Below are 25,352 nucleotides of genomic sequence, written 5' to 3' on the forward strand. Positions count from 1 at the left end.
GGCAAACGTTTGCAGATGGCGCAGTGATCACTACAATGCAGTTAGAGTGCAGCTGTCAAACACGTGTAGCAAACAGTTGCGCAGATGGCAATAGTGAAACACGGATTATCAACGTATATCAATTTGAAAGTTTACACAGGTTTTTGAAGAAATTTTGTTCTAGCCTAAACGTCTGTTATCTGTGGTTTTACATACAATGTAGAATTTTTACTTCATTACCTTGTTGCGCTGAACCTCGAGTGATGGATACTTTGAAGGATTACGTTTTTCGTTTCCACAACCGTTGCAGGTTCCTCGTATGGAGGAGAACGAAAGGTCGTACGATGCCGATAACCCGTTCAGAGCCCGCTTCTTATGAAATTTATTTTTCAAGTTAGTTACTGGATTTGTATTATGCACATAACATGGTTGCTATACAGCAACTGAAAATCAAAAAAACAAAAGAAGTGTTGCTGAAGAAATAATTTTTTTCGTTCGAATCAAGGGGTCACTCAATATACTGGTAACTGGCAGTAAATGATTCGGACCCTTTTTATTCACAATATTTCATTGAGTTTCAGGTCGTGTCGTTGGTCAAGGATTATTATATTAGGTGATCTTGAACGTTGAAATTTTTTTAGATCATTTATCCCACTTTAAAAGATCGCAATTTTCGACTTCATTGACATATTATACAAGAAAATAATCTATAGAGGTTTGAAAAATGTTCCATGTTAATCCTTCTTGTTTGTAGACTGGAATGACATCTGTTAGACTACTTATGTTTTTGAGTTTTCAATAATTTATCAAACTCATATTAAATTTTAGCATTTTTTCAAAAAAAAATGCGATTTTCATCAAAACCCCCTCCAAACCAAATTTCTGGCTACGCCACTGTTTGAATTAAATATTCTCTTGTTTGAATTAAATTCTAAATATTCACTTGTTAAAATAAAAAATCTAATTGGTAAGCTAAAAAATACAGTTTTGCTACGATGTTCCCTCGGATTGGTCCGTTTGTTCGATAATCCTTCGAACTAATCTGGTGAGGCGTAGTGTGTTAAGGTTGACTGCTGGTGCTTCCTTTTCTCTCCGGTAAACCGCCGTTGATATGCTGGAATTCACTGCACTATTTATAACTCACTATGCGCCAGAACTTCCGACTGTGCCACTAATGATACTTAATTTCTACATTAAATTTTAAAAAAGAATAAAGGCGTGTTCTCACCACAAATGTCTAACTCTGACTAAAGTTTATTTCCAAGTTAATTATAAATGAGCCTACCGCTATGCCTATCGCTTTGCTTTGTAAGCTGTTTTGGATGAATTAAATGAAAATAAAATTTGGTCGCCGGGTTGCTATTGCAAGGCGACAACTGCTGGTGCTCGCTGAGCCCGTGTGTCGTTTATTTGTTGTTTATCGGATGGTCGTTCTGCTGATGTATGGACTATGCACTATTCTGGGCCACTTGGTGTTGCCGGGTAAATGAATTGCTGACGCTAAGTTTGGCCGGATGTTGATTGAGTTGGTTTCCATGCTAACTGGCCACTTGTTATCGTCGTCGGGTTTGTTGTTGTTGTTGTCGTCACTATGGATGATGGCGATGATGATAATATGGATAAAGAATTGATGCCATGATGGGTTGAATGGGTCCTGGCGGGTTCGTTTTTAAATTATATATATATATATATATATATATATATATATATATATATATATAATATATATATATATATATATATATATATATATATATATATATATATATATATATATATATATATATATATATATATATATATATATATATATATATATATATATATATATATATATATATATATATATATATATATATATATATATATATATATATATATATATATATATATATATATATATATATATATATATATATATATATATATATATATATATATGAATAAATCAAATGTTCAAAAACAGTAATTTAAGGTCAAGATAGCATTATTTTGAAACCGCCAATTTTGGAGGTTTAGTGTCTTCGGTGAGTTTTACAAACGTTAAACAGCACATCATTTGATAAAATGATTTTGACGTCATATCGTCCAAGAAGTATTTATGGCGAATTTATTCAGGTTAATATTCATGTCTACAATAAAGTCTCAACAAATTCGATAAAGACACGAACTCTGTTACTATTTTCTGAAAAATTAGTTCTGCATAATTTTAAAACTTCAAAAATTACGCTTTCGGAATTTTGCCGTTTGGACAGTAAGTTCGATTTTCACCAAACCCCCACCAATCCGAATTTCTGGCTACGCCGCACAGAGGAGTAACTAGAACAAATTCCTGGCCAATAACCAAAATATTTTTGCCCGGAGGGCCGAGTGACATATTCCATTCGATTCAGCTCGTCGAGTTCGGCAAATGTCTGTGTGTGTGTTTTTTTTTATGTTATAGTAAGGTTAAAAAAGCTTCAAAAGCCTGGCCTGTAGTGTATTGTCACTGTGTGGGACTCACGAGTCGCGTTCGTGCCTAACCACTAAAAACATTCCTTACTTTTACGCCCTTCTTTCCCACGGAACTACGTCATCGTATTACTTCGTGGGGGGTTCGTTGCGCTTTCGTCGCACCTCTTTCTGCTGCTCTATCTCGGAGCCTCGCTTGGTTCATGGAGTGGCACGACCTATGAGCTTTGATTTAACTCTCGATTCCTCTCCAGCTTCTTGTCTCCATCCATTACGTCGCCGTTTATTTCTCGTCCTTGTGGTGAGCCGTTTAGGTGCTGATTCCCTGAGCCATTTAGCTCATGTTTCCGTGAGTCATTCAGCTACCGGTCTTATCATGATCCGCTTGGATAGTGCTCAACGGTGAACTCATCGTACTCCGACCGATAGTTCCCCGACGGAGGAATTTCCCCCGACACCGATACCCGCTTTCTTGAGCCATTTAGCTCTACTAAAATCTTCCAGCTTTACCGCTTATCCTACTCCGATTGAGAGTTCCCAGATAACGGAATTTCTTTCGTTACCGGTGTTTGTTTCGTGAGCCAATTAGCTCCCCTTTTCGTCACGATTCTGTCGGGTAGTCCACGGCGCCGAATCAGCCCTATCGTGAATTCCCCGGCGGCAGACCGCTCCCGATACCGATGCACGTTTCTGTGAGCCATTAACCTCTCCGCCTCGTCTACTCGCTCTAGTCCCCGGCGGTGGACCTAGCCTACTCAACGGCCAGCCAGCAGATGCTGAGGTCCATCCAGCGATTCCGGGTAGAGCGTAGCTTCCGGTTCACTGGCGCCCCAACGACCCACTTCTGGCTATTCGACGCGGTCTACTCGGTCTAATCCCCGACGGTGGATCTAGCCTACTCACGAGCTACCCGGTAGAGTGTCGAGGTCGGTCCGGCAATTCCGGTGAAGCCTGATGTCCGGTTCGCTGGCGCCCCGACGACCCGAGCCCGGTGCTACATCGCGTACTACTCAGCTGGTCCCCGCCGGTGGACCCAGTCTACACCGTCGGTGAGTTTCCAGGCGGCGGAATTTCTCTCGAAACCCTATTTGTGGTTCCACTGCGGCGTTCTAACCAATGTCGTTACTTTGTCGGTCCCTTCGCCACTTTCTTTGCAGCTCGGAAAGTATACTCGTAACAACTCTGTTGACAGCGTCCCAGATATGCTCGTCGCGGCACATCTCTTCGACGGTATTGTCCACTGTTATATCAGGCATACCCCTTCGGACTTCTTCGAATCTGGGGCATTCGAAGGCCACGTGTTCCGCTGTCTCTTGCACGTTCACACACTCCGGGCAAAGGGGTGACGAAGCGTGTCTAAACCGATGTAGGTATTTCCCGAAGCATCCATGCCCGGACAAAAACTGCGTCAGATGGAAGTTCACCTCTCCATGCTTCCTATGTACCCAAGTAGACACATTTGGGATGAGTCGGTGGGTCCACCTTCCTTTCTCCGCGTAATCCCACTCATGCTGTCACTTAGCCAACGAGGCCGCTCGAACCAATCTCCTTGCATTACGTTCATTTCTCCGCTGGTAGCATTCTACGTCCTCAGCCAGAGTGATGCAGATGGGAATCATCCCGGCAAATACGCATACCGCCTCCGACGATATCGTTCTGTACGCACTCGCGACACGAACAGCCATTAGGCGAAAAGTGCTTGTCAACTTCGTCCGGTTCCGCTTTGAGTTCAGCGCAGCAGCCCAGGCCGGTACGCCATATCTCAGGATCGAGGATGATACATTCGCCAGGAGACGTCTCGTGCTGCCTCTTGCCCCTCCGTGATATGGCATGATCTTTGCCAATGCGTTAGTTGTCCTCGCAGCCTTCTCACATACATAGTCGACATGGCTGTTGTAATTCAACCGATCGTCAACCATCACCTCTGCGCGCGCATCGATGGAATGGATTGTCCCCCGACGCTGATCTCGAGACGCTGGATTTGCTTACGGTTGCTAACATGCACTACCTCAGTCTTGTGGTGAGCCAGCTGAAACTTGACATTAACCATCCAGGTTTTTACGATGCCTATTGTCTCTGCCGTCAGCATCTCCACCTCCTCAAGGGTCTCGCCCGTTATCGTCAGGAAAACATTTTCTGCAAAGCCGACGATCTCCACTCCCCTGGGCAGTTCCAGTGTTAACACTCCGTTGTACATAACATTCCAGAGCGTTGGTGCCCTGAGGTAATCCCGCCGTTACCCTAATCGATCTCTGCCCCGTGTTTGTTTCGTAGACCAGTACTCGGTTCTGAAAGTAACTTTTCAGAACCTTGCACAGATAGTCCGGAACCCGCATTCTATGCAGCGCTATGGCGATGGCTCCCCAGCTAGCACTGTTGAACGCGTTTTTCACGTCTATCGTTACCACGGTGCAGTAGCGATTACCCCTTCTCTTTTGCTTCAATGCTTTCTCCGCGTTCGCGATGACGATGCGGATGGCGTCCACCGTCGATATTCCTTTCCGGAACCCGAACTGTCTCTGCGATAGTCCGTTCTCACTTTCAGCATAGGTCGTCAGCCTGTTGAGGATGACTCTTTCCAGGAGTTTACCGAGAGTATCCAGCAGGCATATAGGCCGATACGATGCTGGATCTCCTGGTGGTTTCCCAGGTTTTGGCAGTAACACCAGCTTCTGGATCTTCCATCTATCCAGGAAGTAGCCATCGTCCAGGCATTTCTGTAGGACTATCCTGAACATGTCCGGAAACGCCAGGATCGCAGTCTTCAGTGCCACGTTGGGGATACCATCCGGTCCGGGAGCTTTCTTCGCTTTCAGCCCTTTTGCCACTATAAGGAGCTCGTCGTTGGAAACCCGATTGTCACCTGCATTCCCACCATCTGCATCAGCGTACGGTGTAGGCGGCCATGCGGTTGGGTCGTGCTTCGGGGAAAGGCCCTCCACGATAATTTTCAGCTTGTCGCCGCACATTTCGACTGGCATCATTGGACCCTTGATCATGGCCATAACGACACGGTAAGCATTGCCCCAGGGGTTAGCGTCTACTTCTCTGCACAGCTCCTTGTAGCAGGTGGACTTGCTTAGCACTATCTCACGTTTAAAAGCGGCTCTGGCCGCCCGGAATGTTACGTTACACTCTTCTCTGACTGCCTCAGATCTCACTCTCTGAACGCGTCTTCTGGCTTTTAGGCAAGTAGCCCTGAGGATGCTCAGCCTTTCGTTCCACCAGTACGCCGGACGCCGGTAGTTCCTCGGCTCCATTTTCCTAGGCATTGTTATATCGCATGCCCTAGCTATTGTTTCCGACAGCTCATCGGCACTCGGAATTGGAGTCTTGTCGAATTCCCTTATTTTCCACTTCCGCTCGCTAGTCCTCACTCTCTGCGTCACCGTACGATTTCGCCGACCAATGGTGTAGTGGATGGCTTGGTGATCACTATGCGTGTACTGCTCACTAACTCACCAATTCCATCAGCGACGCGCTGCAGAATGTTACGTCGATGATGGATTCCCGACCGTCTTTACGGAATGTGCTAGCGGAACCTTCATTGCACAGCTTTACGTCCAGCTTCGCCAGTACTTCCAATAGGCTGTAACCTCGTGCGTTGGTCAGCCTGCTACCCCACTTCACGGCCCAAGCGTTGAAATCTCCTCCTATAACAACCGGCGTTCGCCCGACTAATGAGTCGGTTAATTCGTCCAGCATCCGGTTGTATTGCTCTGGTGTCCACTGTGGAGGAGCATAACAGATACACGCGAATACGCCGTTTATCCTGGCGATCACGATCTTTTCGTGTGTGCTATCCACCACTTCTTGAACAGGGAAACCGCCCATCACTTGGATTGCCGCCATCCCTGCACTATCCACCACCCAGTTACAGTTATCGGGAGGGACACGATACGGCTCTGCAATAATTGCAACGTCGCACTTTATTTCTGTTGTTGACTGCCACAACAGTTGCTGTGCAATGTCACAATGATTTAGATTGAGCTGGGTAACCTCCATCATTATTGGCCTGCCTTCGCCTTTTTGTACTCTGGGCATAAGAAGCCTCCCGTCATGTGGTCTTTTCCGACCTCATTTGTGCAGAGCAAGCACTTCGGTTGCTTTGTGCAGTCTCTAGCAATGTGTCCCTTCTCCCCACATTTTCTGCACAGATCAGATCTGTCCGGGCCTCTACAGTTTCTTGCTTGATGGCCAAAACCCAGGCATCTGAAATACCTCTCCATTTGTTTAGTGGCTCTAGGGATCAATCGCAACGAGCACACCGACCATCCGATTTTGATCTAACCGGTCGACATAAGCTTGTTGGCTGCGGTTGGCGATAAGCGTATCACTGCTGTCTGTGTGTCACTGTACGCCTTCCTCAATCTTATTGATATCTGTTCCCTCTCCAGGTTTCCTTGCTCTATTGGCGCGCTTCTCAATTCGTCTTCCGTTGTGATCTCGTCCAGATTCCTGCACTCGACCACTGCTTCCTGAACTAATGCTCTCACATTCGCTTCTCCTCCCACCGCTTCTACCACGAGTTCCCGGTAGGCCGAGCTCTTGATCAATGGATCTTTCTTCAGCTCGAACAGCATTTCGCCTTTCTGAGTACGCCTGGTTCTTATAACGTTCTCCCCCAGCTCTTTCAACTTGGAATCCACTCTCACCCTTTTGAGGATCGCAGTGTACGTCACGCCTTCGATTACTTTGACGACTAGAGCGTCTCCCCTCTGCTTCGGCTGGCGTCGCCGAAGGTCGTCTTTCTTCTTTTTCTTCTTTTCCTCCTTTTCTTTCTGTTTTTTCCTCCTCTCTTCTGCGATTGTCGGCTTTTTCGCTGTCCTTCAACGACCTTCCTAGGCTTCGGTTCCTCCTCCTCTCCTGGCGTTTCCCTTATTCTTTTCACAGAACGAGAATCCCGGTCGCCCTTCGGTGTTTCATAGGCTTCTGCTTCTTCTATCGCTGTGGACTTCAGCGCATTTTCGGCGTTTTCAGCACGCTCTAGTAACGCCATATGTTCGCCTTCGGCTGCTGCTACGGCGTATTTGATGGTTATCACTAGATCCTTGATATGTCCGTGCACGATGCCCTTGCTTTTCACGAATTCGTAGAGTTCTTCAATTTTTTGCCTCAACTTCGTCACTTTAGGTAACCCAGACTGCTGGTCTTCTTGGGTAATGCTTGGTTTCGGTGTGCGCACCTGAAATCCTAGCTTCCAGTTGGTTTGCTGTCGCTCGTGCTCTGTATGGACTCGCTAGGCTGCTCTCGCTGCTGTTGTGGTTGCACTTGCTATTGCACCTGTTCGTTATACTGGGTCGGTGACCTCGCTAGCCTACCTTTGGCGAACGGGTTCACCACAGTTGCTCCGTTAGAATTTTTCTTGTTTTTGTTGATTTTGTCTTCTTGCATGCTTTTTGGGTCCCAACTCCAAGCCGCTATCTACGCCCGTAATAAGTAGTCATCTCACATGATCCCATGTCTGTGTATATGTATGTGTGTATGTATGTATGTGCGTCTGTGTGTGTACGCGAACACAATCTCACTCACTTTTCTCAGAGATGGCTAATGGATTTTCAAATGAAACTGAACCGTCTCTATCCGATCATAAATATATATTTTTCGATCATTTTGATGTCACCTTCAATGTGGTGACATATCGTAATCCTAAATCTACAAACTGGGACCTCTTTTTGGAAAACTTGGCGACTAAATTTCATGGATATTTTCCAACAATTAGTCCACTAGACGACTTAGATGACGTCGTGGATACGACAAACTCATTCATATTAGCATCCTACGAAGAAGCTTGTCCACTTCGTACTGTTAAACCGACTAGGGGAACCCCTTGGTGGAGGGCTGAGCTTGAAAGAATGAAGAAAGTTATGAGAAGAGCTTGGAACCGGCGTCAGCGTGATGACTCCAGGGCTTTCAGGTCAGCTCGTAGTGCATATAAGAAATGTCTTAGATCTGCAGAACGGGCTGGCTGGCCAAGCCTATGCACTAATGTCTCTAGTCTGAACGAGACTAGCAGATTAAATAAAATTCTCTCGAAATCGAATGATTTACAGATGAACTCCTTAAAAACCAGAGATGGTGTTTATGTGACGGACGAAAAAGATGTTCTTAATTGTCACTTCGACACACACTTTCCAGGTTGTATCGATCCGGAGTTGAACAATGTTCACAGATCTCATTCTGGTGATTCGGACTCGTGGGCGTTAGCACGCACATTGGTTTCCACTGAATCGATCAAGTGGGCAGTTGACAGCTTTGCTCCATACAAATCACCCGGAAAAGATGGAATACTTCCCGTGCTACTGCAAAAGGGATTTGATATTCTTAAACATGTCTTGAAAAAGATTTTGCTTTCCAGTCTTGCTACCGGGTATATCCCGAAAGCATGGCGAGAAATAACTGTTAGATTTATTCCCAAGGGGGGGCGCTCAAGCTATGAAGAAGCCAAAAGTTTTAGACCTATCAGCTTTAGTTCTTTTCTTCTGAAAGCTTTGGAACGGATAATCGATCATCACATCAGGAACGTTAGTTTAGTTGAATATCCACTGCACAAAATGCAACATACATATCAGTGTGAGAAATCCACGATCACTCTGCTTCACGATGTTGTTTACAACATTGAGAAAGCCTTCTCGCTCAAGCAATCTAGCTTGGGTGTATTCCTAGATATTGAGGGTGCTTTTGACAATGTGTCCTTCCAGTCTATTCTGGAAGCGACGCGCGGTCATGGGATACCTGCATGTATCTCAGGTTGGATAAACGCAATGCTTAGTAACCGCATACTTTGCTCGTCACTGCGACAGGCTGAGATACGGAAGTTGAGTATTTGCGGTTGTCCTCAGGGCGGCGTTCTGTCGCCTTTGTTATGGAACTTAGTAGCTCAATGAGCTTGGATTTCCAACCAACGGGTTTGCTGACGATTACCAAATACTAAATACTGGATTTTGCATCGGAACAATCTTTGACTTAATGCAACAGGCATTAAGAGCTGTCGAACAGTGGTGTCGACAAATTAAACTATCAGTTAACCCAAGCAAAACTTCAATGGTTCTTTTCACGAAGAAGCGAATAACAACCGGGGTTCGTCCATTGCAGTTCTTTGATTCTGAGCTACTGTGTGCAGATCAAGTCAAATACGTTGGAGTCATATTGGATTCCAAACTGAATTGGTCTGCTCACATTGAGTTCAGAGTCAAGAAAGCGTGCATGGCCTTCGGGCAGTACAGACGTACTTTTGGAAAGACCTGGGGTCTCAAACCTAAATACATCTATTGGATTTACACGACAATTGTACGTCCAATACTGTCATACGGATGCCTTGTGTGGTGGCAGAGGGGAGAGGTGGTGACAGTCCAGTCAAAGCTAAACCATCTGCAAAGAATGGCGCTCATGGCGTTGACTGGTGCTTTCACCACGACTCCGACTGCTGCTCTTGAGGCACTTCTAAATATCAAACCATTACACATACACTTAAAACAAGAAGCACTATCATGTGCATACAGACTGCAGGTTACTTGGCTTTTGAACAGTAATCATGTTGATCTTGCTACCAGTCATACACCATTGTGGTCACAAATGGTTACATGGGGTGAAGATATTCTTGCTCCCAGCGATATTACACTCACTTGTGGTTTTCCTTACAAGACATTCCATGTGAAGATTCCCTCTCGAGAGGAGTGGTTGTCTGGCTTTATGGAAAGACAACAACAAACGCAAGTGGTTTGTTACACTGACGGTTCTCTGATGGAAGGACGTGCTGGTGCTGGTGTCTACTGTCGTGAAACGAGATATGAACGATCTCACTCACTAGGTAGATACTGTACTGTATTCCAAGCAGAAATCTTTGCGATTATGTGCGGGGTGCAATCGGCCCTTCAACTAAGTTTGTCCGGCAGAGTTATAAACTGCTGCTCCGATAGTCAGGCTGCAATCAAGGCCCTTAGCTCAGACAAATCCCGGTCCAAGCTAGTGATCGCGTGCCGAACCCAAATCGAAGAACTAAGCATTGTCAACACTATCTAGCCTGTCTGGGTGCCCGGACATTGCTGTATTACTGGAAATGAATGGGCTGACGAATTGGCCAGGGCAGGTTCAGCGATTGACTTCGTTGGTCCTGAGCCCGCGCTGCCAATTTCGACAAGTTGGATACGGGAAAAAATACGGTCCTGGGCTTCGTCCGAGCACCGCAATTATTGGAGAAATCTACAAACGTGTCGCCAAACAAAGGCGTTTCTAGAACAACCATGCCCAGTGGTTTCGAAAAATCTCGTAGTCGTAATAATAATAGTAGCCTTCCAGATGGTGTTAACTTCTATCATGATTTGTTTCCAAAAATAATTTGTGAAAATTCGAGCGAACAATGTTGGCTGCAGTGTTGCGGAAACTGCCCTAATACGCAAATTTTAGCGACAGAACTAATGAGTATTCTTAGTAACGGTAATATTGAATCATTAAAGTTCAAACAATGGCGTCAAGTAAAAAGATGCATTTATTGATACTTTTCTAGAAAAATATTCAATATATTGCCGCATAACTTTATAGCTGAGCAACAAGCAAACTACTTGAAACACATCAAAAGCAATTTGAAAGCTACATAATGCGAAATTACTAGTATTCGAAAGGATTTAGAAAATTGACCTCTGCACTGGTAGGTGGATAGATGCCAAATTGTTCCAAAAACTTGTTGTTGTCTATTTTTTGTTCATTTTAAGGCATAATAACAGCAATAGCAACAACAAATAATTTTGGCCAGGATTTGACCCCAGTTACTCCTCTGTGCGCCGCTGACTTCAAGTAATTAGAAACAAAGTCGTTCTATAGTCGTTCACAAGAAACTTCTTCGAATACTGAATATCTATTATAATACATTGAAAACCCGATTTTATCAGCCAAATATGAACATATGTTTGATGGGCTCTAGCAGACGAACAAGACTGAATTCGAGTAAATCCTTGCTTGAGCATATTTTCCTTATCATGAAGATGGAAATATGCAAAAATAAAAAGTTCGTCTTTTTTTTAAATTTTACGCTAGAAAACCCCTTTAAAAGAAATTTATATTAAATAATCAGAAATAGTTATCAGGCTACCTCAAGGGACGGGAAGAATATTTTAACAGCTTTAAAAATGTAATAGAGATTTTTTTTGTAAGCAAAATTGAGGAGTTAATCACAGAATTTAAAAACCTATCGATAAATAATATGGAGCAGACAATTAAGGATCTGACCAAGAGACTAGCAGCTCTTGAAGCCGCTCCTGCACCAACGGTAGAAATTGATTACTCCGACCCGCCTCTTTATTCTGTAGATAGTAACGGTGCACCGGTTGATCCTAAATCAATTGAAGATATCCCTGATTTAGTGAAGGGCTTGCCACCATTTATTGGTGATCCCACCAACCTACATGCATGGTTGAATGATGCTGGAAGGTTAGTGGAATAGTACACACCTAAAAGTAGTGCCACAATTGTAGATTATAATAAGTTTCATGGGATTTGCAGAACTATTCGTCGAAAATTCAAGGCGAAGCTAATGATGCCTTGGTCGCGTCAAATGTTAATCTAAACTGGCATTTGATAAAACGAACGTTAATTACATACTACGGCGAGAAAAGAGATTTGGCCACGCTTGACTACCAATTATTTAGCAGCCAGTAACATGGCAGAGACCTTGAAGATTTTTTTGATGAGATCACATTCAATCTTTGATTTCTAACTGTGTAGCAACAGACCCACAGTTCGCACACCCCGAAGCCGCCAAATCGATTCTAGCGCTTTACAATCGGAAGGCAATTGATTCGTTTGTACGCGGACTAGACGGAGAAGTGGGAAGTTTTTGAAAAATGCAAATGTTGACTCGTTAGCCACGGCATATTCATATTGCCTCACTTTTAAGAACATGGAGTTGAGAAGAAATTTAATACATCCAACTTCAAAGTATAATGCACCTGCACCACCCAAGCCAGTCAATCCGCGAAACCTTCGTCCTGTTCCAGATCGAACAAACCATGTTCAAAAACAGCACCCGCAACAGTTTTATCCGAGACAGCCTTATTATCCACCGCAAAATAATTTTCCCCAACAGCAATATCGGCTACCACCACAGCCATCTTATTCTTCACAGCAACCCAGAAATCATCATCCCATCCCGCCACCTTCTCAGAGACATCTCTTTCATCAACCACCACCACCATCACAAAGAAATCCATTCAAAGGTCCAGATTCTTTCGACACAGATGTTTCCATGCGTACAGCAAATGTAAATTATTCAAACAGACTTCAAAATTCAATTCAACAAAAGTAACAATCGAAAAGACCGGATTATTCCATGCTTACGCGGAAACGTACGAGAAACCTATTGTAGAGGATCCAGAAAGCGAAAGATCAAATTTCGTCCCTTTCGATGACGAAGAATATTACCCAGAACATACGCAAACTTTTGAACGATATATGAGAGCTGTAGAAGCTCAAGAACATTATAATTATGAAGCAAACGCAGAAGAAGCTGAGCTTAATTTTTTAGGATAGATTCTACATTGCCATATTTTCTCTTTTATGGTAATGCCGAAAAACATTTCGATACGGGCTCGAATAAAAATTTTATTCACCCAAAATATGTCAAGATATCACACGGCGTGAAAAAACCGTTCTCAGTTTCTTCCGTCGGTGGAGATATAAAAATAAGCAAATTCTCAAAGGCTAAACTCTTCAAGCCTTACTCCGATACTGATGTCAAACTGTTCCACATGAGTCAGTTACAGCGGCGTAGCCAGAAATTCGGTTTGGAGGGGGTTTGGTTGAAAATCGATCTTACTATCCAAACGGTATAATTCCGTAAACCGTAATTTTTGGAGTTTTAAAATTATGCAGAATTATTTTTTCAGAAAATAGTAACAGAGTTCGTGTCTTTAGCGAATTTGTTGAGACTTTATTGTAGTCATGAATATTAACCTGAGAAAATTCACCATAAATACTTCTTGGACGATATACCGTCGAAATTATTTTATCAAATGATGCGCTGTTCAACGTTTGTAAAACTCATCGAAGATACTAAACCTCCGAAATTGGCGGTTTCAAAATGATGTTATCTTGACCTTAAATTACTGTTTTTGAACATTTGACCTATACATATAATTGGTCATACAACAAAAATCAAATGCTCATCCAAATCGATCAGGACCTGCTAGAGTCGAATGGAAATCGTCATTTTTCATAAATTTCTCTCTACATTCAGAAAGTGTTATCCTCGTTATTAATCATATTACGTTTTCGTCTCAACTCGACGCATTCCCAAAATAAAAACCTGTTTTAATCCATCTAGTGGTGCAATTGTGCTTTTCTCATATGTCCAGACTACGATTCCATGGCTGGTTATGTTCAATGCAATGGTGGAAATGAATATTAGATGTTCAGTACGATTTGCACATACATACAACGGATCGACAGCCACGATCTTGAGATAATATGTAATGCTGAAACATCGCTTGAAACCAGCGGCGGATCATGGAGAAAGATCCGGGAGATCCGGGTCCTGCCGAAAATTTTCAACTTGTTAAGAAATTTTAAACTAGTTTTAATTTTAAAGTAGCAAGCCCTCACTGCATACCCCCCTCGGGCCGGTATGATTGACGATTTTTAGAGTGATTGCATAACCTTTCTATATGAGAAAGGCAAAAATGTACCAAAGTCCAAAAAAGTCAATTTTTGTCGAACATCTCAATGTTTCATGCATTTTAAAGTTATTTGGCATCAAAAATACAAATTCGATTTTGAAAAGTTTTCATTTCAGTTTATATGGGAATTTGCTGTGTGATTGCACTCTTCAACTCGTAACTCCGGAACCGGAAGTCCAATCAATAAAAAATTTTAAGAGTTGTGTACAAGACACGACCACGATGACATTGAAAATGCAGCCAGTTTTATGAGCAAGCAATATTATCCGTGGCCAAATTGAAATCTTAATGTCATCGACTGTTTCAGAACTACACACAGGCATGCTTTTCTTCACTAGAGATAATTGTTGAATTTTTAAATTAAAATTGATAATCTGTAGTTTGACAAATTCACGTTTTAAAAAAGTTTTATTCAAATCCCCGAAATGTGAACATAAATTTATGATGCTTACAATCAAAACCTTACATCTATCTTTAAATACCTGCTATCAAATAAATGTTTGCAAGCACGATAGAAAAATAACTGGTCATAAATCAAATTATTCGTAAACGAAGAAAGTTTAACATATGCATCTTTATATATTCGGTGGTTTAATAACCATTAATTCTGAAATGTTCTATATGTGGGGTCCATTGATGGAATCCTGAAAAGGACTATTTGTGGGATACACAAACACGCGTGCTATGGAATGAAAAGTACTAAACTAACTAAGGGCATTTGGTTTAACAAAAATAACATGCAGAATGGAACAATTAGTCAGCTGCAAAAAAGGTTTGCCATCTTTTCTAACCGCACGCTACTTACATCAGATAAATATTTCGAAATGAAAAGAAACAACCTTTCTCTTCAGCATCTAATATGAAATACTGATAGCTTGAAACGTGACATCGGCTTTTATCACTTTCGCACTGATGATGGAAGGACTTCCTTCATGCAGTATAACGAAAAAATATTTGCGGATTTTTCACATCCTCCAATTTCTATAATATTGCAGACCTTTGGATTTGGTTTGGTTTTCGCCAATTTCAGCATGGCAATATACTTTTAAATAACTGTGCATTTTTGTATTGTTTCGGAAGGATAATATTAAACAAATCACTGATTGTTGTAAATTTCAGGTCGTCAATGTACGCGTAAGCAAAACGTAACGAATATAAACGGCGAAATTAGGTTATCGCAGTCATTGTCAGGAATTTTTCAAATTTGTTCATCTTTGTTGGTTATAGCCCTGAAAAGGGCTTTTAATTTACAAAAATAGCATGCGAAATGGAACAATCAGTCAGCCGCAACTACGGTTTGCCGTCTGTTCCAGCCGCGCGCTACTTACATCGGGTAAATAATTAAATTTGGAAGGAAACAAACAACCTTCCCCTTCAGCAGATAATTTGAAATACTGATAGTTTGAAACGTGACATCGGCTTTAACACTTTCGCATTGTTGATAGAAGGACTGCCTTCATGCAGAATAACGAAAAAAATATTTGCGGATTCTTTTTAGTACGGCTTTCGCTAGTTAGCAGTGTTGCCACATCCTCCAATTTTCTGAATCATTGCAGAATTTTGGATTATGTTTCCGAAAGATTATATTTAATAGATCACAGGTTTTCACCAATTTCAGCCTGGAAATGTACTTTAAGTAGCTTAAATTTAATTGGAACAAATGACAGATTGTTGCAAATTTCAGATTGTCGATATACGCGCAAGCTATAAATAACGAATATAAACTGCGCAATTGGATTATCGCTGTAAATGATTGGAAATATTCCAATTTGTTCTTTATTGTTATAGCCTTTAAAAGGACTTTTAATTTAACAATAATAACATGCAGAATGGAACAATTATTCAGCTTTAACTGAGGTTTGCCAACTCTTCCAGCCGCGCGCGATTTACATCGGATCAACCCCAGCGGTAGCAGTGATCAAATGCAGCACTCATCGCAACGCATTGTCAACATGCATGACTGCTACTGCTGTTCTTTACGGCCCGACGTTCGAAGGGAGAATGAAGTCGCTCAAGGAATGAAATTCTTTAAATAGTCGAGGATGACGTCATTCATAGAAGCATAGTGTGCTGGGTGCTCCAATATGTCGTACGAGTCGCTATAGGCACGATGTTACTTGTCTGGCAAAACAGCAACAACTGATTCAAACAGTCACGCGGCACATTTATTTATAACTTTTCGTGTTCGTTTGAATCACTAAGCTGCTCCCCATCGACGGCGCTGCCGGGGATAGTTTGACTGATGTATGGGAATTTTCACGTTTTCGAGATCTAATCATTTTTGCTTGTTTTTCAATAGCGTGCTATTGAAATACAAAAACACTATAGCAATAAAACATAATTTCAGTTAATTCCGAATTGTTTGGTGATATCCAGACGGAAATCCGTTCATAAATAAGAAAGTTATTAGCGTTCAAAATAATGACGCAAAAACGTGACATCGTTTGATTTTAGATTTTAGAATGACACCCTGCCCCAGATAGTGCAGTAAGACATTTTCAATGTCAAAATTCAATAGCAGTCGATGGGAAGGTTGTACCTTTCATTTGAGACTAAGTTTGTGCAAATCGGTCCAGCCATCTCTGAGAAACAGAGGTCACATTTTTTTCCACATACACACATACATACACACAGGCATTTTCCGATCTCGACGAACTCGACACTCGGCCCTCCGGGTCGGGATTAGATTGACGAATTTTAGAGTGAATGAGAAAGGCAAAAATATTTTTAGCAAATGTTGAACGTTATGCATTTTTTTTGGTGAGCAGTTCTATGTTTCATAGACATTAAATCAATTTTAACTTCGCTTCCTATTAAATAAAGACCCTTATTACAGTACATTTCTACAAAAACGAGCTCAATTTGAAAAGAAATCTGAGGATTATGATTGATTACAGAACTCTGGAATTTTCTATTGGAATGTTTTCAGGCAGGAATTTGATATTGGTGCTATTAGAAACTGTGAAATCAAGACCAATAGATCAGTTACATATCAGGACCCCATTCCGACAATTTATCAAAAGTCCTCATGACGTTTACAACAACAGGTTATCAATCTACGGATCAGATAATTGTTATTGTAATATTGAATTAAATCAGTCAGTATCAATAAATTTTCAAATTCAATCATATATTTTTTTTGATGGGGTGGGGGGGGGGGTTCTATATGGTGTTAAACCGCGAAACCTTCTCTTGGCTACGCCGCAGCTTGGAGTTATTCATTTCGCTTTTCATTTTCCGGTATGTTTCAGATCGATCCGATGGTTATAGGTTAGAAAAATTGCAGTCAGAAGGTTCGCACAAATGAACATTTTTGCACTGATAAGTTATCAAGTTCCTTCCAGACAACTTAGAAGTGTTCGGTGATTATTTCTAGCGGTTGTAGATAGTAAAATGAAATACAAAATTCGTTTTATCGAAATAATGTTTAGCTTATTTCAATGGATTATTACTATATATAAGCCGTTTTGGCGTTAATAATAGATTACATGTTTTTGGTCATATTTCTGGCAATGGGAAATGATAAAAATCTTTCGTCCGCATTTAATGTTAAATATCTCTTTTGATAATAGTCCGATTTCAACAATCTATTGCTTGTTCGAAAGGTATTCGTTAAAGCTGTCTTAAAACATATAAATTGTTATTCTATATTGTCAATTTCGGCAGATAATTTAAAAAAAACTGCAAAAAACGCCATTTTTATGCATTCAAACATTCATATCTTGGAAACTAAACATCAGAATCAAAAACAAATTAATAGCGTTCATACTGTTTTTTAATTCTTTCATTTAAAATTGGTTTGGATAAGATCGGTTCAGCCATTGCTGAGAAACACGAATGAGAATTTGTCCGTTACATACACACACACAGACATTGTCCCAAATCGTCGAGCTGAGTCGATTGGTATATAAGACTCGGCCCTCCGGGCCTCGGAAAAAATCTTGAAAGTTTGAGCGAATTCTATACATTTCTTTTATAAGAAATGTAAAAAAGAAGCGAGATTGAAGAAAAAACAAGTTAAAGAAGAGCAGGCAGAAAAGAGAAAGCAACAAAAACTGTGACGAAGAATAAGAATAAAGAGAACCTCATTATAAAAAACCAATTCAATCTAAAAGCAAAAATGTCAATGTTTTGAATTCAAAATATGTACGCTAGTAATAAAAATTCAAATGAACTCGATACTTTTCTTTTTTTTTTGGTTTCTTGCCTAATATTGAAATGTGCGGAATATGATACACCCGTGCGCGGAATTTGAATTTGGGCAAAATATAATGCGCGGAATTTCGTACACTGACACATCTTGTATTTTTGCATTTTTTGTATAATTCTCCATCAATTCTCCATTTAATATAATTAATTATATAAACGTGACAAAAATGCTATCCAGTAGTGCGATTTGTATAACTCAGTCAATTTATTTGGATTTTTTGTAATAAATTTAAGTTTCCTTATGCCTTAGGTGCGCGGAATTATATGCCTACACGGTATTAGTATTTCTGGAAAACAACAAAGAAATGGAAAAACTTTAGATTAGTGGAGACTTGATTCCTAATTTGGGGACACCTAATTCAAACATGTTTAAAAGAGCATCTGCTCGCTGCGCTCAGTATTTCACTATTCTCAAACCATTTTTGCTATTAATTTGGTTCTCAAGAACAAAACAAAGCTGATTAAATAAAATCAATAATTAATGAAATAGTGTGATACCCTCCCCAATAGGGCCAAAATAGGCACACTACCCTATCTAATGTTATATTGATTGCGGTATTGATTAGATTATTGTAATTAGATATGGTTATTTTTGTTACTAAATATTACGCATCTCCCACCTGACGTTTTTACGAATTCTCCAAAACTCCGTTCAATTATTTCAAAGCTGCCTGTTGTTATGGTTGAGGATCGTCAAATGTGGAATTCATGGTTGCTTCTTATACTGTAGTAAACAAGTTAAGTTTCTGTACAACGAAGCATTCATTTTACACAATTTATTTGTTGTTTTCTGGAAAAAATTACTTCAATTGTTATGGGGTGAATTTTGTTATGTTCAGTGGTGTGTATGAATCATGGAGGAATCAAAGCTCCACGAATTTGAAGTGATCAAGTCAACCCATGGTATCTATTTCAGCAAACTTTAGTAAAAATATAGTTGAATAAAAGTATCAGCTCAAGCATAACGTGTTCATATAGTTGACATTCTCCTGGAATTCTATATGTATGTAGTGAGTGATTTTATCAATTTTATAAAAGTTTGAAAATTTGTAAATAAATCTTCTTCGGTTCTTCTGAGCATTTTTTCCCAAATTCGGTGAAAATTTGGTTACACATTTCCAATTTCTTAAAATAAAACCACACAACTTTTTAGTATATTCGATTAATGTTTTCTGATCCGCCTTTGAGTTACGATGATGAGATCAAGTCTCCCCAGGGATCAAGTCTCCTCAGTCAGGGAGACAGGTAATATTCTACACGCTGTTATTTGAAAATTCAGAATTTTTCTTTGATATTGAGCAAACTTGAGTAAAGTATGATAGCAAATTGAAAAGTAAACTTGATGTTGTGATGTTGCTGGCAATGATCAGTTGATCAGGTTTAGGTTCAGGTTGATATGGTTTTGATAAATTTAACGGTTAAAAGATCACAATCGTGAGCAAGAAATTGTTATTTAACATTAAACAGATCTGCTATCAGTGAGAGCAAATTGAAAACTGTTGAAATATTTCGATTATAACAAAATAAGTATGTATTCAATTTATTTGTTTTGCCAAAAGAATAAAAAACTGAAATAGAGTTTGGGCTTATGGAAGTCACCTTACCCTGATATCATTCAACTTGTTAGACCAAGCAGAAATATTCGTTTTGCAGAACAGCTTAAAATACGTGACTGAAAGTTACAGTATTGGAAATAAGATTCCCGTATATAAAGAAAATGACAGTATAGAGGTAAGGTTATATGAGCTGTCAACGCGTACCCCCGTAAGCCAAATGCAACATACATGTCATAATTTAGAGATGTAGAATCCGTTTTACCTGATATTTCGTTTCCCGAATATGGCTAATGATGTTCTTGTGGTGAGAATGCAGGTCGAAAGATCTACTCCCTCTTGACTATACAATACAAACACAACGGAACTATAATTGAACCAGCCAGAGATGGTTTGCTCATCAGTGTTTGTTGAGAGAAAAGATCTATCACACGCTACACACGTACTTCCATTGAGAGTGCGAGTACGCGCCGGTAGGTCTCTTACACACAATCCCATCGCACGATCCCGGGGATCTTACACAGCTCGTTCCAGACCTGTGCACAGGCAAAAGTTAAATCTGGATAAACATGTGAAAAGGGCATGTCAAACTAAACGAAGAAATGCGTACGCAGCTCGCACATCTCTGCGTAGTTTGCAGTTATATGCGCAGAGTTATGCACAGTGTTATGACTATGAGTGAGCAGAATTGAAATAAAGCACTATTATAGAGGCAAAATTATTTGGTGAATTATGTACTTATCGTTGGGCTCGACCTTTCGTGTAGCGCTATTGGTGCATATGAGTAGAATAAAATACGCAAAAATATTTGCTTGACATACCATGAAATTTCCATCCCTTGCAAACGATTAACGGTAAAAATGAAAGCATTGGACAGGTAGGACACAATATTTAATATTTAAGAAAAAAGGAGAAGTAAAGGGATCATTTATAATTACGCGCAAACGAGCATGAGCAATTCTGTAGGCAAGCAGGTTTATTTATTTTATTTTATTGCATTATTTTTGGGTGAAACAGGCTTGTACGTCTACACATACACAGGCAATACATGTACGGATACTGGAAAATTGCAGATGTTCGTCTACAATTTTGCTTGTCAATATTAATGTTTGTGGCGCATATAGTATGTGTCACAGCCGTTAAAGCGGCCATGCTAACTGTGCGGCGTACAATGTAGGGGATGATTCACATTCAAATCAAAATTCAAACATAGTTCCGTGATTCTCCTATAACAATTTGAAACAAGCCGTTAAATGATTTAGTCATTGTTTCATTTTAAATACTGTTTTTGTAGTTTTTGCCTTTCTCATATAGAAAGGTTATGCAATCACTCTGAAAAACGTCAACCTAATCCCGGCCCGGAGGGCCGAGTGTCATATCCCATTCGATTCAGTTCGTCGAGATCGGAAAAAGTCTGTATGTGTGTGTATGTATGTATGTGTGTGTATGTGTGTGTGTATGTGTGTGCATGTGTGTGTGTATGTATGTACGTATGTGTCAAATAATGTCACTCATTTTTCTCAGAGAGGGCTGGACCGATTTGCCCAAACTTAGTCTCAAATGAAAGGTGCAAACTTCCCATCGGTTGCTATTGAATTTTGGATCGATCGGAATTCTGGTTCCGGAATTACGGGTTTCAGAGTGCGGCCACACAGAAATTTCTCATATGAACTATAGAAAAAATTAAAAATAGAATTTTTATTTTTGAGGCTAAATGTGTTCAAGGTGCATGAAACGTCGAGATTTGATGCAAACTCGAAAAAAATTTGACGACGATTCACTTTTTTGGATTTTGGCACATTTTTGCCTTTCTCATATAGAAAGGTTATGCAATCACTCTGAAAAACGTCAACCTAATCCCGGCCCGGAGGGCCGAGTGTCATATCCCATTCGATTCAGTTCGTCGAGATCGGAAGAAGTCTGTATGTGTGTGTATGTATGTGTGTGTGTATGTGTGTGTATGTATGTGCGTATGTGTCAAATAATGTCACTCATTTTTCTCAGAGATGGCTGGACCGATTTGCCCAAACTTAGTCTCAAATGAAAGGTGCAACCTTTCCATCGGCTGCTATTGAATTTTGGATCGATCGGAATTCTGGTTCCGGAATTACGGGTTTCAGAGTGCGGCCACACAGAAATTTCTCATATAAACTATAGGAAAAATTAAAAATAGAATTTTTATTTTTGATGCTAAATGTGTTCAAGGTGCATGAAACGTCGAGATTTGATGCAAACTCGAAAAAAAATTTGACGACGATTCACTTTTTTGGATTTTGGGCACATTTTTGCCTTTCTCATATAGAAAGGTTATGCAATCACTCTGAAAAACGTCAACCTAATCCCGGCCCGGAGGGCCGTGTGTCATATCCCATTCGATTCAGTTCGTCGAGATCGGAAAAAGTCTGTATGTGTGTGTGTGTGTATGTGTGTGTGTGTATGTATGTGTGTGTATGTGTGTGTATGTATGTGCGTATGTGTCAAATAATGTCACTCATTTTTCTCAGAGATGGCTGGACCGATTTGCCCAAACTTAGTCTCAAATGAAAGGTGAAACCTTCCCATCGGCTGCTATTGAATTTTGGATCGATCGGAATTCTGGTTCCGGAATTACGGGTTTCAGAGTGCGGCCACACAGAAATTTCTCATATAAACTATAGGAAAAATTAAAAATAGAATTTTTATTTTTGATGCTAAATGTGTTCAAGGTGCATGAAACGTCGAGATTTGATGCAAACTCGAAAAAAAATTTGACGACGATTCACTTTTTTGGATTTTGGCACATTTTTGCCTTTCTCATATAGAAAGGTTATGCAATCACTCTGAAAAACGTCAACCTAATCCCGGCCCGGAGGGCCGTGTGTCATATCCCATTCGATTCAGTTCGTCGAGATCGGAAAAAGTCTGTATGTGTGTGTGTATGTGTGTGTATGTATGTGTGTATGTGTGTGTGTATGTATGTGCGTATGTGTCAAATAATGTCACTCATTTTTCTCAGAGATGGCTGGACCGATTTGCCCAAACATAGTCTCAAATGAAAGGTGAAACCTTCCCATCGGCTGCTATTGAATTTTGGATCGATCGGAATTCTGGTTCCGGAATTACGGGTTTCAGAGTGCGGCCACACAGAAATTTCTCATATAAACTATAGGAAAAATTAAAAATAGAATTTTTATTTTTGATGCTAAATGTGTTCAAGGTGCATGAAACGTCGAGATTTGATGCAAACTCGAAAAAAAATTCGACGACGATTCACTTTTTTGGATTTTGGCACATTTTTGCCTTTCTCATATAGAAAGGTTATGCAATCACTCTGAAAAACGTCAACCTAATCCCGGCCCGGAGGGCCGTGTGTCATATCCCATTCGATTCAGTTCGTCGAGATCGGAAAAAGTCTGTATGTGTGTGTGTATGTGTGTGCATGTATGTGTGTGTGTATGTGTGTGTATGTGTGTGCGTATGTGTCAAATAATGTCACTCATTTTTCTCAGAGATGGCAGGACCGATTTGCCCAAACTTAGTCTCAAATGAAAGGTGCAACCTTCCCATCGGCTGCTATTGAATTTTGGATCGATCGGAATTCTGGCTCCGGAATTACGGGTTTCAGAGTGCGGCCACACAGAAATTTCTCATATAAACTATAGGAAAAATTAAAAATAGAATTTTTATTTTTGATGCTAAATGTGTTCAAGGTGCATGAAACGTCGAGATTTGATGCAAACTCGAAAAAAATTTGACGACGATTCACTTTTTTGGATTTTGGCACATTTTTGCCTTTCTCATATAGAAAGTTTATGCAATCACTCTGAAAAACGTCAACCTAATCCCGGCCCGGAGGGCCGAGTGTCATATCCCATTCGATTCAGTTCGTCGAGATCGGAAAAAGTCTGTATGTGTGTGTGTATGTATGTATGTATGTGTATGTGTGTGTATGTATGTGCGTATGTGTCAAATAATCAAATAATCAAATCAAATAATCGATTTGCCCAAACTTAGTGCAACCTTCCCATCGGCTGCTATTGAATTTTGGATCGATCGGCATTCTGGTTCCGGAATTACGGGTTTCAGAGTGCGGCCACACAGAAATTTCTCATATATACTATAGGAAAAATTAAAAATAGAATTTTTATTTTTGATGCTAAATGTGTTCAAGGTGCATGAAACGTCGAGATTTGATGCAAACCCGAAAAAACTTTGACGACGATTCACTTTTTTGGATTTTGGCACATTTTTGCCTTTCTCATATAGAAAGGTTATGCAATCACTCTGAAAAACGTTAACCTACTCCCGGCCCGGAGGGCCGAGTGTCATATCCCCTGTGTGTGTGTATGTGTGTGTATGTGTGTGTATGTATGTGCGTATGTGTTAAATAATGTCACTCATTTTTCTCAGAGATGGCTGGACCGATTTGCCCAAACTTAGTCTCAAATGAAAGGTGCAACCTTCCCATCGGCTGCTATTGAATTTTGGATCGATCGGAATTCTGGTTCCGGAATTACGGGTTTCAGAGTGCGGCCACACAGAAATTTCTCATATAAACTATAGGAAAAATTAAAAATAGAATTTTTATTTCTGATGCTAAATGTGTTCAAGGTGCATGAAACGTCAAGATTTGATGCAAACTCGAAAAAAATTTGACGACGATTCACTTTTTTGGATTTTGGCACATTTTTGCCATTCTCATATAGAAAGGTTATGCAATCACTCTGAAAAACGTCAACCTAATCCCGGCTCGGAGGGCCGAGTGTCATATCCCATTCGATTCAGTTCGTCGAGATCGGAAAAAGTCTGTATGTGTGTGTGTGTGTATGTGTGTGTATGTGTGTGTATGTATGTGCGTATGTGTCAAATAATCAAATAATCAAATCAAATAATCGATTTGCCCAAACTTAGTCTCAAATGAAAGGTGCAACCTTCCCATCGGCTGCTATTGAATTTTGGATCGATCGGAATTCTGGTTCCGGAATTACGGGTTTCAGAGTGCGGCCACACAGAAATTTCTCATATAAACTATAGGAAAAATTAAAAATAGAATTTTTATTTTTGATGCTAAATGTGTTCAAGGTGCATGAAACGTCGAGATTTGATGCAAACTCGAAAAAAAATTTGACGACGATTCACTTTTTTGGATTTTGGCACATTTTTGCCTTTCTCATATAGAAAGGTTATGCAATCACTCTGAAAAACGTCAACCTAATCCCGGCCCGGAGGGCCGTGTGTCATATCCCATTCGATTCAGTTCGTCGAGATCGGAAAAAGTCTGTATGTGTGTGTGTGTATGTGTGTGTATGTATGTGTGTATGTGTGTGTATGTATGTGCGTATGTGTCAAATAATGTCACTCATTTTTCTCAGAGATGGCTGGACCGATTTGCCCAAACTTAGTCTCAAATGAAAGGTGAAACCTTCCCATCGGCTGCTATTGAATTTTGGATCGATCGGAATTCTGGTTCCGGAATTACGGGTTTCAGAGTGCGGCCACACAGAAATTTCTC

General features: G+C 40.5%; 1 protein-coding gene across 1 annotated transcript in view; it reads left to right on the plus strand.

Moving 5' to 3' along the window:
* Window positions 1-25,352, plus strand: part of LOC131694260 (syntaxin-binding protein 5) — a 2,823,745-nt gene that overhangs the window by 421,824 nt on the left and 2,376,569 nt on the right. The window lies entirely within an intron of this gene.

The sequence above is a fragment of the Topomyia yanbarensis genome, chromosome 1 (assembly GCF_030247195.1).
Source record: "Topomyia yanbarensis strain Yona2022 chromosome 1, ASM3024719v1, whole genome shotgun sequence".
NCBI lineage: Eukaryota > Metazoa > Arthropoda > Insecta > Diptera > Culicidae > Topomyia > Topomyia yanbarensis.